The following is a 21,094-nucleotide window of genomic DNA, read 5'->3' on the forward strand; positions in this document are numbered from 1 at the left end:
TGGCAGAGGACATTGATATAGTAAGTACTGCTTGATTTTTAGATCATTGACGTATAGGATGGCTTATTTTCATGAGGTTGTAGTTGTTTCTTTGTGGCTCCCTTTTGATGTGTCTTGAGATTTTTAATGTTGGAAAAAAAGAAAATGATCAAATGTCACACACTCCAATTGTTTGCAAGTGGAAGAACCATGTTAGCAATTTAAATAATAGTCGGAGCATGTTTATGAAAGCACAACTCTTGCTATCAATGAATGGTGTCTTTTTGAGTAAGAAGTATTGCATTGTTATCCAATATTTTAATTTCACGGTATCTCTTATTCAAGTGGTCAAGTATGTGTTTAGATGCCTTGAATGGTGTTGAGAAAATCTATCAAGGAAAGACAGTTGAGATCCATATACTGCAAAGTTGAATGGGTATGCTTTAATAGTCTAGTTGAGCTGCTAACCTTGAAAGACCATGCCTGTGATAAAGCTTCTTTCTAAATTGGAACTTGCTAACTCATTTATAATTTTCTTGTTGTTTCTAGATGTTGCACAGGAAGAATGACGATATGAATCTGAACTCCTCTTGGAAAAGGAGTTTTAAATTTTATTTTTTTTAAAAAGGAATTTGCTGCTCTCTCTCTCTCTCTCTCTCTCTCTCTCTCTCTCTCTCTCTCTCTCTCTCTCTCATACATAAACAAGGGATCATGTATATATGCATGTGAGTGTGTGTTCGCACCCGTGGGGGTGCGTACACACACGCATATATTCATGATGCCTTGTTTATTAGTTGGTGAACTTCCACAATAGTCATTCATTTTCCATGACTTGCTTGCTTATATGAAAGCATGAATCTAGAGCATTTGGCATCCGTTGAGCTCCAAGAATTTGTTACTAATTGATGTTGAACTTTTTAGAAGTTGAAGTCTGCTGTTACTGTCATTTACTCTAAGCAAGCACCAAACACTATGGGATTTTGGTTTTGTTTGCACCTACTGAAGATAACCTTGTGTTTTTGCCATTTAAAGTGCAGAAAAAGGAGTAATGGTTAATTCTCTTGCTGAAGAAGATATTTGTAAAATTCAAATGGATGATGTGTGACCAAACACTTATCCTGTCAATATCGACGAGACTAGAACAATATTCAAAGTCTAATATTGTCAATGTTGACAGGAGATAATTATTGTGTGGGTCACACCATTAAAAAAAAAAAATCATGGGGATTGAGCTCTCAGGGACCATTGAAGGTTTGGATCAAGTTGATATATGTGTCTTCCTGGCATGGAGGGAAACTAGGAATCACCTTGAAGAACAGGTCGGATGGCATAAGAACATCATGGTGGCCCCAATAATGTTTAAATTATGGGCATTCAATCCCCACTATTTCTTGTGATGTGGCCGACATGAGTTTTGGATCTACGTCACTTTTGGGATCACATCCTAAACCATGAGCCAGAGAAATTGATGGACAAAATGGATGTCACACAAATATTGTAGTAGGCCGCATAGAATTTTGTCTCACTTGGGTTGTGTAACAAGTTATTTCATGAACCCACGACCCAATTTAAATGAGCTAGGGTCACCCGTTCCAAAAAAACTGAGATGGGTTTAGGTCCTACCCTTTATACCTATTTATAAAATGGGTACAATCGGGTTGGTGGTACATTATGATAATTATACATGCTAAACAATTAATAGGGTTGTTTTTTAATGAGGAAATGTACAAGTGGGACTGTCCAGGGTTCAAGTTGGAGTCAGGTCCTAGGTATTCATTAGGTATCCATGGAAATGTTTTTGAAGACCTGGACAAGGGCCTGGTTGTGTGCCAGGATCCGTTAGGTATCCATTGAGTTCTAGGATTCGAGTTGGGTTTGGGGCAAATAAAAGCATAACATGGTGCAGCCTCCAATGGTTATATTAAATGGCGCACATATCACTTCGAGATATATATATATGGAATAGCTTCTTATTCAGGCCATGAGATTTGGATTTGAAACTTTTGTGGCCCCAGAAAGTTTCTAAGCCATTTATTTTATTTTATTTTTAACATGGACCAACTGTTACTTATAAATATGTCCCACCTAAGAAGTGAAACATGCCTTAGATTTTTTAAACACCAAATGGAAACATGCCTTAGATTTTTTAAACACCAAATGGAAAGCTTGACCTAGCGCATTGTGCCCTATTGGTACTTATATATGAGATGAAGTCATTTGCCCATGTGGAGGCTTAGTAAAAAAAATTCTAGGGAACTCCACGGGTGGCAATAGGCTGGGTTTAAGTTGGGCTAGGCTAGGTCTAGAAGGCCACTACAACAAAATAGAGTATTGCCGACATTTGGTGAATCCTTTGCCAGCGCTAACTAAAACAGGGTGTAACATTAACTTCGTAGACTTTGCAGAAGCCAATTAAATGCCATGGATTTGTAAGAAAACATAAACAGTAGTGACATCAAACATCTGCACGTATGGCGTTGCTTTACTCAATTATGGAAGTGAAAATAGCACTTATTTCTTATTGGTGCCTGATCCCAGATTTAATGGCCAAATTGTAGATATGCATGGAGTTCCCATAATATGTGGAAGGTAGGACTAGTACAACCGGTACAATATCAAACCTGTTCAAGTAACAATTAGGTGGTATCATTTAGAACAAGAGACATTTGAGATTGATAAAGATCTCATGAGGTATTTTCCATAAAAAGTACATCTTCTGCATTGAAGGTGTTGAGGGTCAAATATTGCATATCAGACCCATTTATTGCATGGATTTACAAGCATGACACCGTTTAATAGCCTAATTTAATTGAATTTGTGATGCAGGGCGTCTTCATGAGCTTGGACTGGGAAAGGACACTAAAAAGCATAGATTTACCGATCTGATGACACTAAAGCATGGGACGGACTCCAGAAGACCAAGAGCGACGAAATTATACACCAGGGGTCCGCAGAAATCGAGGAATCGAAGCTCAAGTGGCCTGAAAAGTGTCCAAAATGCAAGATCATAGGGTTCCCACCATCTGATCAGTTCGAAACTTCACACGTGGCTTGAGGACCATAAATAAACCGTACACGTAAAATTTCAGCCCTTGGATCACTATGAAAGTGGCCCAACGGACAGATCAGCCCCTTAAATCCTTAAGTGGGGCCCACCTGATATCTGGATATTCTCCAGTTTTGGTCTCAACCGTTTAAATGAGCTGACAAAACGGATAGACGGAGCGGATTTCTCGAAAACATCATAATGGACCCCGCTGGAGTATGAATGTGCATAGTGCACAAGTGCACTAGCCGTGCACCGAAACGAAGAGTCGGTCAAACCAACCCTTGACCGACTTCTTCTTCCAAAAATCAAAACGCAACAGCGTCTTGACGTCGGTCGCCGGTTCTTGGTTGTGGGCCCCACCCATCACTTATATATTAGATCTGGACCGTCCATGGTGTCCGAATGTGAGCTTTAACCCATGCCAAGGTTTCCTTTTCGTCCCATGTGCACACAAACACGTCTTCAACCGACCAATGCAGGACGGACGGTGGAGTGAAATATCTCGTGGGCTTCATCAGCGGCGGATTAAAACCAGCCATTTCCAATTGGTATTTTGAGGAGATTGCAATGAACGTGGTGGATTTCCAAGTTGACACTGATTATGGGCCCACCAGCTTTCACAGCGTTGACGTGAAAGCTCTGTTTCGCAACAGAGCTTGCGGACGGAATTTGTGGGCCACTATGGTCCATGTTCCAGATAATCGGGATCGTCCATCAAGGGTAAAAGGGCCCTATAAACATGGCCTAGGTGTCGGAATCGCGGAATGAAGAGCAGGTGGCTATTGATATTCCAAAACGCAGGATGGACGGCGGAATAAAAGATCCTGTGGGCCACATCAAAAGAAGGTCAAAAATACACCTTCCCAACTGAAATTTCGAGAGAAATTCAATGGACGGATCGGATCTCTCCTATAACATCAATCGTGGGCCCCACTGACGCCGGAAATCCAAAATTTCGCACTTCTTACGCAATACGCGCATCCGGACGCTGTCCGGTTTTGGCGATCGTTTTGTGCACGAGATCACGGTCGGATCTCTGATCCAGACCGTCCACACGTTGCATCAGGTGGCCAAGACCATGGCCATGCAGTCAGAACCAAAGATGGGACGTCCACTGTCCAGAAATTCAAGCCAAACGCAAGCTGATTTGCGTTGTTCTTCTGCATGCGCACGGTGATGCGTAAAGACTCTCCACCGACTCCAGCCACCGGTGGCAACACTTATAAAAGGGAGAACAAGAAGAGAGAGGGGGTATTCAATTCCAAGGGGGTCGTGAGCAGCCATGGAGGCGTGGAACAGGCCGACATCAAGAGTTTTTCTTCCTTTTCTATTTTTTTTTTGTTTATTTCTTTCCTTTAGAGAGTCTTTTAGCCCCACCATGTCTATGATGGGCTAAACCTCTTAGGTAGGGCTAAGAGGTGAAGCTTGTAGCGTGATGGGAGACTCTTAGCTTATGCCTTTTGTTTAGACTGAACTGATGTTGATTATAGTTTAATTAAGGGAATGTTTTTTAGTTTTTAATGGTCTATTGTGACTAAAATTACAATGGGTCTGTGATAGCTTTAAGCATGTTCCTTGCCCTATATGTTTATGACGTCAGGAAGCCCTGTTGTTCACCATCGTCTCCTGGGCATGGTCGGATGGCGGAATCCTTCCTGATCTTCATACATTGTTGATTGGTTGGTAATTAGTTTAATTCTATTGTTTACTTTGTCTCCTGGGCATGGTTTGGTGATGGAATCCACTCTAATTCATATACCTTTCATCTCTTGAAAACCAGATCAAGTAAGTTCAGTTTGATTTCCATGATTCCTGATGCAGGCAAAAGATCTCCCTGATCCCTACAAGTGGATCCTCTGAATCCCTAGTTTCCTTCCTCTGAATTACTTAAGTTTTAGATAATTATTCCAAAATTATTTCTTAAATTCTATTTGGTTTAGATCACATCTTAGTCTAGTTCTAGTTCTACTTGGTTTTAGATAACGTACAGGTATCAGTCCCTGTGGATTCGACCTCGGTCTTACCGAGTTTATTACTACATCACAACCCTATACTTGGGGAGTGAACAGAAGGGAAAAAAATAAATAACTAAATTAAAAAGGAATGAATGGGCCAAGGCCAGGCCAGACACATTTAAAATTTTGAATGAGCCTGTCTGTTAAGCCTGGCCCAAACAGCTGAAAATCCTGCCGAAGTCGGGCCCAATCCTATCGGGTTGACAGTGTTACCTTCTATCTTCAAACTACCATGGACCCCAATGAGAAAAGCCCAAAGAAGGCGACATAGTTAGTTGGTGTTGGCCAAACTGCCCAGGACACAGATTGCCTGTGAGCCTATGACACCCTATTTCATGAAGTTCCCTGCACTCACAAACATCACATTAGGCCCCACCCTGTTGTAGGTTAGACGCACTTTGATGTTTGTTAGAAGTCTACCCGACCATCCACTTTTCCAGATCATTATAGGACATGAACAAAAAATGATATAGATCCAAAACTCAAGTTGGCTGCCCAAATAGCTTATGAATGATTTGGATAACACATGAGGTCATTCCATTTAAAATGTTGTGGGCCACGAAAGTTTTGGCTATGCTGATATTTGTGTTTTCCCTTCATCCAGGTCAAGAGGTTGATGTCAAATAATCATTATAGTGGACCCTATGAAGAGCGTTGTTTCCTATGGCGTGGTCTTGATATTGTCTACTTTATTTTTGGGCTCATACCATAAAATTAGTTCGCAATGCATACAACATCGACCGCCTCGCTAGTTCTAGGTCCCAATCAAGTTAAGCCCATCTCCATCCACCCAAGTGGTGGTCCGGTGATGTGCGGGGCATTGTGGGCCTCACCGTGATGTATGTGTTTTATGTCCACGCCGTCCATCTCCATCTGTCATGCCAGCTCATATTAGGGCATGAACCAAGAAATGAAGCAGATTCGAAGGACAAGTGGACCACAACACAAGAAACAGTGGGATAATGACGTTGACCATTGAAACCTTCCTAGCAATGTAATGTTTATTTGCCATCCAACCTGTTGATAAGGTTACACCTAGATGACAGGAAGACACAAATATCAGCATGATCCAAAACTTGTGACCCCCATGAGGTTTTTAATGGTGGGCATTCAATCCCTACTGTGTGGTCCACTAGAGATTTGGATTTACTTCATTTTTTGGACCATGCCCTAAAAGGAGCTGGGAAAACTGATGGACAGCATGGATATACAACATACATCAAGGTGGGCCCTACAATGCCTAACAAATCACCACACCATGCTTGTGGGTAGGCGTGTCAGGCGAGCTAAGCTTTGTCCAAGCCCAGCTGTCATTGTTAAATGAAGGTTGGCCTGAGGCTGTGACAGGCGAAAATAATCCAGCCCAAGTCTCGCCCTAACTCTTTTTTGTCGGGGATAAAAATATCAGTTGGACATGTTAGGCCTACCATCATGATTATATGATGTCCGCTCCAATCATTAGACTTCAAACCGATATTTAGGTCAAAGGCCCGAAAGTCCAATTTTTATAAGTAAGTGTGCACACGCGACATGTGCCAGGATCCATCGAACATTTGTTGGACATGAGCAGACTCCGTGTGGCCCCGACCACACCCAAGACGGTATGTTCCTTACTGTGGGTCCCATCCACACTAGGTCTAGACCAATGAACGATCCAGATATCATACACGTATGATATATGTACTAAGATGGTGTGATTGATAACTATGGTTTAGATGGTAGTCTTTTAGCCTCTGTGCTATACAGCTGAGGCTAAAAGTTGACTTTTGGCCTCGGTTCCTATGCAATTGAGGCTAAAAAGTAGACTTTTGGCCTCAGTTCCTATGCGACTGAGGCTAAAAAGTAGACTTTTAGCCTCGGTTCCCATGCAACTGAGGCAAAATAGTAGACTTTTGGCCTCGGTTCCTATGCAACCGAGGCTAAAAAGTAGACTTTTCGCCTCGGTTCCTATGCAACCAAGGCTAAAAGTAGACTTTCACCTCGATTCCTATGCAACTGAGGCTAAAAAGTAGACTTTTCGCCTTGGTTCCTATGCAACTGAGGCTAAAAAGTAGACTTTTTGCCTCGGTTCCTATGCAACTGAGGCTAAAAAGTTGACTTTTCACCTTGGTTCCTATGCAACTGAGGCTAAAAAGTAGACTTTTAGCCTAGGTAGAAAAAAACTGGTCTCAAGTAATCTTAAGCTATTCATTCTGTCATGGATTCGACTTGAGTTGGTTCAAGGCTTGTTTGAAAGACGAAATAAAAATAAAAAGAGGAGAAAAAATTACACTGAAGTTAATAGAGTAGTGTTTTAAGGGCACTTTTCTTATTTCCATTTACATTACTGTGTAACCTTTTTTTCCCTGAAAGATGGTTTACCTATTGTTTTCAAGCTATTTATAGCCCTTTTTGGGTGCATGACTCTTAGATGGTGATGTTTCGAAGAATAGTTTTTTAGAGAAAACTTTACTCCATGTTACGAAGAATAATTTTTTAAAGAAAACTAGCCTAAGTTCCTTTGTGGCATCTTTTGCCTATGATCTAAGCATGTGTTGCTAGATCCCTCATTCATTATCTTTTCTTTTTCTCTTCAATCATTTTTATATCTTCTTAGGTATAATACACCTACTCACCTAGGCTTCGGTATACACCTAGTGTTGCTTGAGTGTTGGGCACCTCTTAGGTAGCCTGTCTAATCTTATAGCATTATATTACTTGGATCCTTCAAATATCTAGAGTTCCACATATACAACTAGTGTTGCTCAAGTGTTGGACTGCCTGTCTAATATGATAGCATTTGTATTACTTGGATCCTTCAAATATCTAGGGTTCCACATATTGATCATGGCAAGACACAAGCATGTTTATGGGAATCTTTGTTGTCTATGGCTTAGCGATAACTTAATATAAAAAGGAAATAAAAACTAGAAAAAAAAAAGGAACTTAATGAATCATCCGTTCTTCTACCCGCAAACTTTTGTGTATAAGAGAAGCTATTGATATGAAGGCAGAGTGTGATGATCCATGATCATGTGCACAACCACCACAATCTAGACCATTCAAAACGTGTGCCTTATTCATCCAAAAGTGAGTCTGAACATGGTCCAAGTTTAACAAACAGTTCTATGAGGTTTTGCATGTCCAGTCAATCTGATTTTGGGTTATGTTTCATTTAAAGTGAGGTCCATGACTTGGGCCTTTTGAATTGATGTATAGTGGGTATAAAATTGGTAGAGTTTTTGGAAATCCTCCAATCTAGGGTCACTGAGTGTATGGCCTTGGTTTTTGGGCTGGGTGCATTAAGTGATACCACACACATTATGGCAAATTAGACTTTGCAGGCGCAATATACCTCCTAGAAAGGTTATTCTTTCAAATCATTGCATGTTATGCTGAAGCCCAGCATGCTGAATTCTTTGCCGGGGTCTACGGTGGATGCTTCCGAACACTAGAGAAAGTTGGAATAGTAAACCTATGAAAACAAATGGGCCATCTCCTTTGGAGCAAAGACATCCAGCATTGTTCAAAAAAAAGGTATGGGTCTTTATATCAATGGCTGCTCTTCTTTCTGATGCTGGAGGTTTTAAATTAGAAGTGACTTGACAAAACTAGAAGTAAAGACTCCATTTTCATGACAAATTATCTTGCTAATCATTTAGAGACTCCATTTCATGAAAGCATAAGTGGTAGTGCATGTTCTGCTCTTTCCGCGGGATAGGTTGGCGGCTCAATTTTTGTATAATTTGTGTGGAAAAATCTATCTTACACTCGATTTGAATATTCTGTTGGCTGTCTCTGACAATCTATTTTCTATAGGATTTTGAAGAATTCAAATTTTATTAGACCTGATTTCAATGTAATCCTATTCAGATTACCCAAATCTAAATTTCAAAATTCAGATTTTAAGCCTAATAGCAGGTTCCTGAAATCCCCGTAGGACATGGATTTTGCCAACTCCCAACTCACACTGCCAAGCCATCTTTTCGTGACCCAAATCTCTAGGTGTTTTTCTTGACCCCATCTTTTCTTTCATTCTCCTGCCTTTGGAGGGTGGCTTGTTCTAGGACTGTCTATACCATGACGCTGATATTGCAATACTTAATATACAGCTGCAAAAGGGCACAAATACAAGATAGTCAAACCATCCTTGATCTTGGCTATGGACAAGGACCATTTACTTCACATGTTGCTCTGAAGCATAAAAATTGTCGTTTTACAGCTGTTACTGACTTGATCTCTCAGAAGGGCTTCATAAAGGAGCAATGCAAGTAAGACTTTAAATCGTATTAAAGTGGATTAGTTTGTAGATGTGCTTCCTTGGATTGTATATGTAAATCTCATACTGTTATGCATGGTTTGCATCTTTGAATTGTCCTTGAATGATACTAGTAACAATTGCAGCTACTGGTAGCATTACGAAGATCTTAGCTGGACAACTTTGTCACTATAAAATCAACTCTCTTAGTCAGACAATATATCCCTTTAATGTTGCGGACAAAGACAAATCCGGCACTCTAACTGTTAAAGAATTCCGAGATGTTATCGATGATACTTGTGTGAGGTACCCTCAAGTGGAGCAGTATTTGAAAAATAAGCGAATGCACAATGTTGTTGATCTGTTGAATGATTCCAAAGGAAATGAGAGAAAAAAATCTATTGAGTTAGATATTGAAGGGTTCAAGTCAGCTCTGTCTCATGTGGATTTACAGATGAAGAATCTTCCTGCAACTGCTCAGGTGATTTTCTGATCAACTTCTTATTGAAATGATGGGTTTAGTGACGAAGCTTTTTTAATATGTTGCTTCCGAATAAGACTTGTCAGCATGTCGCATGTATTTCTTTGTGAGGGCCATCCATCAGATAGACCCACCAAGTGTGTTTCTTGACCTCACTAAACTGGTTGGCATTCCCGTATGGAGAAGATGGACTGTTAGAAATTGTTGAGCAGCAGTTCACCTTGAAATAACAAGTGAGGTCCACCCAATTAGTGGATTGGCTTTATTTTTTGGTCAGAGAACATACATGGTGGGATTTTATTCTCTCATGTATGTTCTGTGTTGGCATGTGTCCCTGTGAGTAGCCTTCACATTTTCTGTTACATCTGATAAATGTGGAATGGTAGTTATTCATAAATGGCATCTTTTGAAGAACCATCTCTTGGCATTTTCTTTTCCTTGCATTTTCATTGTTGATAAAGAAGAAGAGAGGAGAGATTCACTGAATCTGAATATACAAAATAAACACTCTGACAATCACGAAATACTAGGTTGCCGCTCAACAAGGTGCATACCTTGCTAGGTGCTTTAACCACATGAAGGACACTGAAGATAATCCTGAAGGTCCTCTCAGGTTCAGAGAATCAGGTCGCCATCAATTTCATCCATTTTGGTACAAATCAAACTTCCATAACTTTTCTATTGATTATGCTTCATACTTATTAGGGTGTTTGCTTTGATTGAATTGTGAATCAAATTCTGAAGATCTAGGTCTTAGTTTTCCCTATTAAAAAATATTTATGGAAATTAATGCATACTTTATTTTGTTTCACTTGTTCATATTGCCCCTTTTCAAAACTCATTGATTGCAACCAACTTCTTTAATCAACCTATTTAATATACTATTAGATAACACTTGATTGTAATCAACATATGTAATTGTCTCTTATGTTGTCCCTGTGGGAGTTTTATGGTCTCATTGCCGGCCCCCAGGTGGGATAAAGTGGGAGGGTTACGTCAGACAAACTTATGCCATAACTTCCAACATGATGATGATGATGATATGGTCCCTTTTTAAGGCGAGCAGTGGGCTGGCTGGGCCAGGCACAATTGTATTTTGAATAGGCTTGGCCTGGTATACATGGCCTGACCAGTTCCAAAACTGGAGAAAGCATATGGGTATCCAAGGAGGTAATGTGGTAGGTTATGAATAGGGATCGTGTACCCAAGAAGGCATATTGGCATTGTTAAGGACATGGATGAGGGTGTTTCTGTTGGGGTATTTCGAAAAAATAAAGAGCAACAAAAGAAAAATAAAATAAAATTGGAAAAGTGGTCTTTCATCTTTATTGTGCAAAAGTTTAATCCCATGTCGGATAAGAAGAAGGGTTGCGTAGGGTTTATAAAGCTTTCTTCACCTTAGTGTTTCAAATTGGTGTATTACTATGCACTGGCCCACGTGCACACCCAAGGACGGCCCAATGGGAAAACTGGCATGGAAACCAGTTATAGCCGGGTGTGGATGTGGCCCACTTTCTTGACGTGTCTCCTCGTGTGGGACGTGACTCCACATGCATGAACCATCTCTCCATAGGCCGTCTCTCCATACACATGATGTATATGCATGTAGTAGTTGGATAAGCTCTCCATACATATGGTGTATATGCATGTTGTAGTTGGATAAGCGCTCTCTCTCTCTCTCTCTCTCTCTCTCTCTCTCTCTCTCTCTCTCTCTCTCTCTCTCTCTCTCTCTCTCTCCAGAAAATCTTCTCTCCAAAAATTCTCCTGTTTTTTTCTCTCTGGACGTGCGAGGAAAGTGGGTTGGTGGTTTTGATGTTGGGTTTTACATAATGTGTGCACACTGTCAATACTGTACATTGGGCAATTGTGTCCTGGGGATAGCGCACTGCAAACAGACTGCATTGGAGAAAATCTATTGAGGGGCTTGAACTATCTCAAAGAGCACCACTGAGTCTGTGCCTCATCCAACAAGAAGACAACTTCTTCATCAACTGGGATTACTGCTTTTGCATTTGTCTAAACTGGTGTGTCATTTTATATTTTACTGATTTATTCTAGTTTGAATATTTCTCATACCATTGTTTTCAACAGTTGCTACAAGAGTGAGAAGGGTTTGTGGTGAGACATGCATTCTTATTAGCAATATATCTTCATTAGGAATCTGCATAAAGCCCTTACCTATTATGGTATGCTATTCGCCAAAGATGTTCCTTAAGCTGACCGTAATTGCTGCACATGAGGGCACTGAAAATCTAAGACCCCTCATGTGCCAACACAATCATGCCCAACACTGCAATTGAGCCTGACCATCTCTTCTGGCCCCCAACTTTTGTTCCTGATTAGTGAAAGCATCTGTAAAGGGCAAATGCTTTTGCAATGGTTCTTTTTCATAAATTCAAGAATTCCACATCTAACTATGAGACATAAATGCTCTGTCCCCCACGGTATAAGTAAAATAACATTCAATAGCTTCATGTACTCATTTTGTGCATTTGCATAAGCTAAATAAATTCACATATTCTTTTGTGGGTTCCTGACGATTTTTGGTCTTAGGTACAAGCATTTTGGGCAGTTTGCTCCATTGGGAGGAGAGCAAACAGCTGCAGAACTCGCACTCCCTGGAGACTGGATTTCTATTGGTCGCAGCACCCAATGGCTTTGGTATTCCGTTTATGCAAGGTATTGTCTGTTTCTCATAGCTACGCATCTTTGCGGAATGCACACAGTATGCTTGCAAATGCGCGTGTGTGTTCTGCATTCTGTTTCCCTGATTGTTCAATGCATATGGGCATATGGTTTTTTCTGCTGCTCGTGCTCATGACGCTTGTTGATGATATCAAGCACTTGTACGAGGAAAATATTGGGATTACTCTCAAGTCCTGCTAATCTTGTTTTGGCAAATTTGGTGAACATTCCATACAGGTGGGACCCACATTCAGTGATCCATCACATCCTTCTGATGGGCCCCAATTGATGGATTGCGCTGCACGAAGCACCCTTCCCCTTCAGAAAATCATGTTCATTGGATTTTTTGGTTTGAAAATGGATAGTAAATATATGATATAGCCAAAAACTCTTGACATGGAAAAAAGTCCACTGGGATTGTCCAATTGAGGTTGTTATTGGTTGATCACACATCCATGGCTCCCTCTCCAAAAGAATGATTTCAACACCATCACCCAAGGGTGGGCCCCACCATTTTGAAATACCGACCTGCTGCTGATCACCGTTTTGTCTCATACATGTAAAGGTATGTGCATTTGGGAGTCACTGATCCTAATTTTGCTTACTGTTTTTCCAATTCAGCAAACAAGTTAGTTGGCGCACAAGAGCATTGGTGGTATCAGACTGGACAAGGAGATCCGTATTTGGAAGGGATTCAAGCCGCATATGAGGGGGTAATAGGTTCCAGATTTCATGCCCCAGCAACCATTCATCCTTGTCTTGTGTGTATGTTTCTGTTTTTTCTTCTCTTTGTTTCTCCTTCTTAATTCCATTCTGGAAAATGACAGTTATATTATCAATGCAACTTCATTGTTCATTTGATTTTTAATTATGTCACCTGATCTGGTGTTGGAAACGAACAGTCAAACTCGCCACTCTTAAACCTCATCAGTGTCCCACCCATATAAGATGGTGATATGAAAACATGGCCCCAGTTCATCAGATCACCTCCTCAGAAGTCAAAGCAGGTGGATCTTGCATCTTATGTAGAATGGCCAGTGATAGGTTCCCTAGTGGAACTCATCATGTAAGTGTTTCGTTTAGTTTTGAATTTGAGTTAAATTTGGGATGGCTTATTGGACAAGACTGTGGTGAAAGCTCATGACCTTTTTTTAAGCCGTGGTGTGCCACCCACAGTACCCATGTCATACATCCGTGCCAATCTAGACCGGTGTAACCTAAAAAGTGAAACCCCCCATGTTTTTCATTCCAGATCGAGCATTCTAGATTATGGGTCACTTGCTACTCAGATAGTTATTTTTAGCGACCCGAATTAGTGCTCTTTGTTCTTACTATTGATTAAGTTAATGCAAATTTATATTTACAATATAGAGATTTATCTCTTTATTTTTTTAGTTATAGTATAACACTAAATATGTGGGGTCTATAACGATATGAGTTCTTTTATAAAACTATATTGCATATCATATAGTATTTGATGTAGGATGGGTAGAGGATATCTCAATGGATGGCCAGGATTGCACAAATTTGGGCCAAAGGGGCCCTGATTGGGTAGAAATGACCTAAATACACACTATAGCTTCCGACGGCCATAACTTTACAACCAGTTATCCGTTTTGCACGAATAGTAAACCGTATTAAAGCTATCAACAAGCTGTATGCCCTGGCCAACAACCCAGAGTTTTTTGCCCCCTAAACAGCTTAGCATATTTCAAGTCAAAATAGAGTTTTAAGTTATGACTTGCTATTTTTAGTAAAAAAAAAATTCTCTTCCATTTTAGGGTTTTGAGAGCTCGGTTATGGTCCAAAGTCTTTTAGTCATCTAAGGCTTGTTTATGCATTTTGGTATGACTAGATAATTTATTACTATTTTGGAAAAGTGTCCTATTTTTGAGTGGTTTTTTTTTTAACTTATATAAGGTCATCATATACATATTATGCAACACTTTTATGTAATAATACCAAAATTAATTTCCCATTTTTAGAGATTTTCTCTTCACTTACAGATTCAAGGCCAACTCTTGAGAAGCAGACGATGATCTCTTCTTTTTATCCACGCACCTGATGATGATCTCATCTTAATCCACTCACTCACTACATTAGTATTAGAATGATGCACATGACCTTACCCATGGCGTACCACATATTGGAGGAAGTAGCATACCACGTGCCCATTCCTATACCACGTGCCAAAGTGACCCATGATTTAGGTAAGCTTGATCTAGACAATTTTAGATGGAAAGTGGCCTAAAAATCACACTGATTGGACAATTTCAACCATCCAGTTGGTAGCTTGAATGCTTAGCATATAATAGTCGATGGCACAGATTCAACTAAAGTAGATGATTGAGACTGCCCAATCAATGTGAATTTTTGTTATTGCTCGGTTCACAATGAGGCCATTGATTTGGTGAACCTTATCACAACTGGTCTATATCATCGTGCATGCCGGATGAGATACCACAACGTAAAATACTTTAGTAATGGCTGAACTATTACCTGTATGCATGGTACTGATTTTCTAAACATGCTGCCTGTTGGCATGATCAAAAGCCCCATGAATTCTCTTTGGCGGTTCTTCCGAGACCATCTTTATGATATATAAAGTAACTAGTTTGGATATTTTTGCCCCTTAAATGGATTTTTAAGATAGGAAACTTTTGAATATTGAAAGGACATGCGAAGGCATTTTTAATATAATAGGGGTATTTTGGTAACTGAAAATTTTGGTTGTTGTTCGTCGGTTCAAATCTCACCCACAACAAGTCTTTAGATGCTTGAATTTTATTTACAAAAAGCAACTAATCATTTTTCCCAAATAGTATTTTCTCTTCTTATAGTCATAGCACTAGAAAAAAGTGGGGATTGGTTGCCATTATGAAAAAACATTCCTCACTTCCTTTGTATATTCTGTAGCCGGACCCTTTTCCTCCGTGTCTCTTCAGTTGCTTTCTCTCCCCTATTCTCCCTCCACATGCATTGTTGCACCTGTCGTAACTGTACCTGTAGTATTTTTATATACAAACAAATGGGTGGTATAGGGTTCTTGAAGAAGGACCACTGCTACTGAGCTTTGGCAGTTCTCACATGCGTCTTTCTTTTTTAGTTGCTGAGGGATTTCTAAGTGCCAGCGTATGATCCATCACACTCAACCAGAGTAGCAAAGCTTTTCTCTTGGAATTTATCATGGCCCTGTGGACCCCACACTGAATGGGATGCAGTGCTTTACACCCCTAACTAGAAGCAATGTCACGTGGAAGCGGATTATGTGCGGCCCGGCCTCACCCAAGACGATGTGATCCTTGTCGTGGGGCCCACCTTGATGTATTTATTCTATGTCCACACTGGCCAGTTTTTCCATATCATTTTAGGGCGTGAGCCCAAAATTGAAGAAGCTCCAAATCTCAAGTGTACCATACTATCGGAAACAGTTGTGATGAACTCCCTATCATTAAAAACTTCCTAGGGCCCTCCATAATGTTTCCCTAATGTTTATTTGCCTATTGATAAGGTCACATAAACCTATATGAAGGGGGAAAAAAGATCAATATCAGCTTGATCGAAAACTTTTATGATCCATTAATGGTCAATCACTATTGTTTCCTATGATACGGTCCACTTGAGAATTGCATCTACTTCATGTTTAGGGTCATGTCCTAAAATGATATGGCATAAAGGATGGACAATGTCGATATAGAATACACAAATCAAGTTAGGCCCATGGTAAGGGTGGAACCTAATCTGCTCCTAGAAGAGCATATAAGCGCATTTAGTAAACTCTATGGGCCCACCACGTATGTATGTGTCTTATCCACATAGTCCATTTGTTTGTCATATCATTTTGGGGTATGATCTCAAAATTGAAGCATATGTAAAGCTCAACTAGACTACTTTATAGGAAACAGTGTGAATTGAATGACTATTGTTGAAAATTTTTTGGGGGCCATAGAAGTTTTGGATCAATCTAATATTTGTGTTTTCCCTTCATCTATGTTTCTATGATCTTATGAAGAGGGATGAAAAATAAATATATCACCATGTGCCTTAAGAAAGTTTCAACGATGAATTCACTTGAGCTTTGGATATACTTTAATTTTGAGCTCATGCTGAAAAAACAAATGAAAGCCATGGATAAGATGCATACATCCATAGTGGGCTCCATAGAGTTTACTAAGGGCGTGTTTGATTTTTCAGTGACCGTGTAAATATCCTTGAAATGGGTAATTATTACCATTTCACCTGTTTGAAAATCGTTTTAAAACCCACTGTACTTTTTACCTCGGAAACCGGTTCAAGAGATTATTTTAAATTTGTGGACCCCAAGGTAATGTATATGATAAATCCATTCCATCCAGCCATTTTAACACAATACTTTAAAGCATTAGCTGAAAAATAAGCAGATTGAACACTCAAATGGCCCACACAAAAACAAACACTGAGCTTGAGAGGTTTTTAATGGTAAGTGTTCGATTCCCTTTTCTAGTGGCATGGTCCACTTGAGGTTTCGATGTGATTCATTTTTTGGCTCATGTCATAAATTCATCAGTCATAATAGATTAACGATGTGGATAAGCGATACACATTACGGTGGAACCCACAAATATGTTGTGGCGTTCTCGATTTTTGTGTCAAAAATGCATGTCGTCAAATCAAACATCGAAAAAAGTAAGGTAAATACGGGGGAAGTAATTATTACATATTTCCACGGAATGGAAAAAACAAACAAGCCCTAAGTGTGCTCTACATCCTAGCAACATTTCCTTTTTAACACACCTTGATGGTGTGTTAATGTATGTCACCAAGTGGACTCCATAATTATGATCGTGTTGTCCCCACTAGGGTCATTTTAGTGCATGGGTCCAGAAATGAGGCAGATCCAGGGTAAGAGTGGACCACATTGCAGAAAGGAGTGTGGATTGAATGGCTACTATTGAAAATTTATTAGGGCCACAACTTTTGGATCAAACTGATATTCTGATTTGGAGTCACTAGGCTTGCCCATTGACACCCGCCATCTGTGATGTTAAACTCTACTATTTTATTTTAAAAACTAATAAAGAATTATCGAGCAACTACTCTTAGTAAAATCTCCTAAGTTTTGGCAAGTGCCTCTGGATGATGGACAACGTGTCTGTAGGATAAGTATTCTTATCCTTTATTAATGGCCTATCAGTGCCTCTGGATTCCATGCTAGGGGAAACACCAACTTCGGCTACAATGTAGGGCACACCTTGGTATATATTGTATATCCATGTCAACTTTTAGGGCATGATCTAAAAAATTAAATTCGATCCAGATCTTTGCTGTGGACCATACCACAGGAAATAATAGTGATTGAACACCCACCATTAAAAAGTTCTTAAGGCTCACCGTGATTTTTGTTTGTGGTCCAACCTTCCGTTGGATGACAGGAAAACATAAATATTAGCCCGATCAAGAGGTATAGCCTATGGTTTACATTCAATCACAATGGCTCCCGTGGTGTGGTGCTGAAATTTGAATCTGCTTAATTTTAGGCTTATGCCTAATATGCCCGGCCATCACATCCTCATCCAATGCAGAGTTTCACAGGAGCGGATTAGATGAGGGCCCGAACACCCAAGATGGTGCAGCCCTTGCGATGGGCTCACTTTAATACATGTGTTTTATATATCCACATTCTCCATCTGTTTTTGAATATTATTTTAGGTCATTATCAAAAAATTTTAAAAAAATTCAAATATTATGTGGATCCTATTCTAAATAGGTGTGACAGAATGTCCTAGAGAAATTTACCACTATAGATGCTACCTTTTATCCAACGATTTTTGCACAGGATACAAATTTTAGCTTACCAACTTAGACTTTGCACGTACGGTCGGAGCACTTGAGGACGAAAATACCCCTAATCTTCAAGTAGACCTATGGCTACGAATTATAACCGTAGCCATAGATAACATAATCCGTAGCTATAGATCCGAATCAGGGCGGGCTAGCCCAACTGGCTACGCCCCCGCCACTTGCTGCCATGCCCAGTGGCTATATTGATTGGCGGGGCCCTATGGCTACGGATTAAAACCGTAGCTATAGGTACCTTTCCATCCATTTTCTTTTCTTTTCTTTTCTTTTTTTTTGTTTTAGCTTGGCTGGAGCATCGATTTCATGGGACCATTCTCCCAATCGTTTGAAAATTTATACATTTTGCTCGCCGTTGACAATGTCACTAAATGGGTTGAAGCGATTCCATGCCAAAACGATGACCATCAAGCAATTATTAAGTTTTTAAAAGAGAACATCCTTTCTCAGTTCGGAACGCCTCGAGTCATCATTAGTGATGGGGGCTCTCATTTTTGTAATAGGCCATTTGCAAACTTAATGAAGAAATATGGCATCTCTCATAAAGTGAGCACTCCATTCCACCCACAAACAAGTTGACAAACTGAGATTTCCAATAGGGAAATTAAACACATCTTGGAAAAGACGATTAACCCTGACCGTAAGGATTGGTCAATCCGATTGATCAATGCTTTAAATTTGAGAATTCAATCTGGAGAATCTTATCCACCTTAAAAGATTAAAAACCGGTTAAAAAATAGGAGATCGACAAAGAGGTCATAAAGAAGGAAGAATGACAACATCTTTGAGGGAAAAATGTTTTTGAAAAGGATGTAATGTCTGAAAAAGAGGAATAAATAATGGTGACCGTCGATATAAATCAAAAACTGGAAAAAAAGAATGAAAAAGGGGATAGGTTTAGAATCAGTACTTGAGTTTTCAAGTAATCTTATTATGATGAACATGGCTAACATTACGAAACAAAAGTAGTCTTTTGAGAAGTGGATTGATTTTCACAAGGCACATAGGAAAACTTGATATTTGAACTTTCATTCTGATTTAAGTGATAAAGAACCTACTTGATTGATTGCATATTTGATTTGGCTCTAAGTTTTCAAGATTCCACAATGTCACTTAATTCTACTCATTCATACTTGAATGCACAAAAGATTGTTTTCTAAAAAAGGATTTCAAACTTGAGATTGGGAATTATTTATCACATATTTTGCTCGGGAATAGCAAAATGCCGGTTGGGAGTTGTGTTGAGGGTCAAATATTGCATATTATCCCTCATTTATTTCTTGGTTTTACAAATATAATATGACTTAATGGTATATTTTACATGTGTTTGTGTTGCAAGGTGAATTTAAGAGCTTGGATGAAAAAGAATGCTAAAAGCATGGATTTAATGGTCAAGAATCATCAAGCAAAGAATGGATCTTTGGAGACTAAGATGGAAGATTTCAAGACCCTAAGATACAAGAAAATCAAGTGCAAAAGAAAGGAAGTGCAAAAATTAGTGCAAAAATTGGTATAAAAATTCACAGGATTTGGGCTTAGATGTCATCGAAGGCCTTAGATGACATCGAAGGCTGGTCTTCGATGGCATCGAAGGCTGGTCAATGTGTTGAAGCATAAAAAATATGAAGAAAGATTAAAAAGGAGAAGATCAAAAGGGAGTTGAAGGAAGGAGGAAGAAAGAAGCAAATCAAGTATCATATATAGTAGTTGTGTGGGTCGCACAACTGGTAATTGGTTGCGCGGACCGCGCAAACAACTTCATTCATTATGCAGGCCGTGCAATGGATTTTCACCATTGTGCAGGCCGCGCAATTGACTTCCACGTTGCGCGGATCACGCAACTAAGATCAGAGGTAGATTGTTATGGACGGTCAGATCTGATGCAAGGTGGGCCCCATGGCACAAAGATCGAGGGTTCGCATGTGTGGAGGCCTATAAATACCCCAGTCCCCCTCTCATTAGAGAGAGAAGAATTTCGTAAGAGGAGCAGAGCTCTGAAGGAAGATTAAAGGTGAGAAGGGGAAGCAGTTATTGGTTGTGCAGGCTACGCAATCAAAAAACTTATTGCGCGACCAAGCCATTATATGGCCAGCTACAAAAATGGCCAAAGTGCTGCAAAAAATTGTCCAATTCAATCTTCGTCACTCTAAGCTCTCCTTTTGCACAAGGGACAAGCTCAAAAGGGGGAAAGATCGAATGATCAGATCAACACAACATTCCTCCTAAGGAGATGACCGAAGCAGATGTCGAAATGCTGCCAAATTCGATATTCGACATTCGAACTTTGTCAATTTCAATGCATGTATTTCAAATGATATATCTTAGAATCAACGGATATTAGAGGATGTAAATGAACTCAGCAATATATAATACAATGATTGTTTTGTATATTTCTTTCTTTGTCATGTTCTAATAAGATAATTTCCCAAATCGAATACTTTTGTTTCTTGTTCGAAACAAAATGGTGACTCCACTGGAGATTTTTACTTATCTTATTTGATATTAACATTGAGAGTATTATAGAACTTTCATTGTAGTTTGGCGTCTTTCGACGCCAAAATGGCGACTCTCAGTGGGAACATCCTCCCCTTCATCTCCAAGATAGATTATTTGATTTTTCAAGTATTAACTATAATTTAATTTTATGCTTTATATTTGAAGGGATACGACTGCAAATTATGACCAATGGCAATTTCTGCAAGGAAGGTGAACTATTTCACTACAACTGAATTCGTGGTGGACTGTGTGCCGAACCAACCTCTGAAACACAAGGCTCAGCTTCCTACAAGCAAAAACAATTCAACAAAAGCAAT

At 39.6% G+C, this 21,094-nt stretch overlaps 1 long non-coding RNA gene across 1 annotated transcript in view; it reads left to right on the forward strand.

Annotated features, from left to right (window-relative positions):
- LOC131239169 (uncharacterized) overlaps positions 1-21,094 on the forward strand; it is an 84,401-nt gene that overhangs the window by 5,113 nt on the left and 58,194 nt on the right. Inside the window, exon 3 of the long non-coding RNA XR_009168073.1 lies at positions 9,090-9,293. This is a non-coding gene — a long non-coding RNA (uncharacterized LOC131239169). The remainder of the gene's footprint in view (positions 1-9,089; positions 9,294-21,094) is intronic.

This window comes from Magnolia sinica, chromosome 3 (genome assembly GCF_029962835.1).
Source record: "Magnolia sinica isolate HGM2019 chromosome 3, MsV1, whole genome shotgun sequence".
Lineage (NCBI taxonomy): Eukaryota > Viridiplantae > Streptophyta > Magnoliopsida > Magnoliales > Magnoliaceae > Magnolia > Magnolia sinica.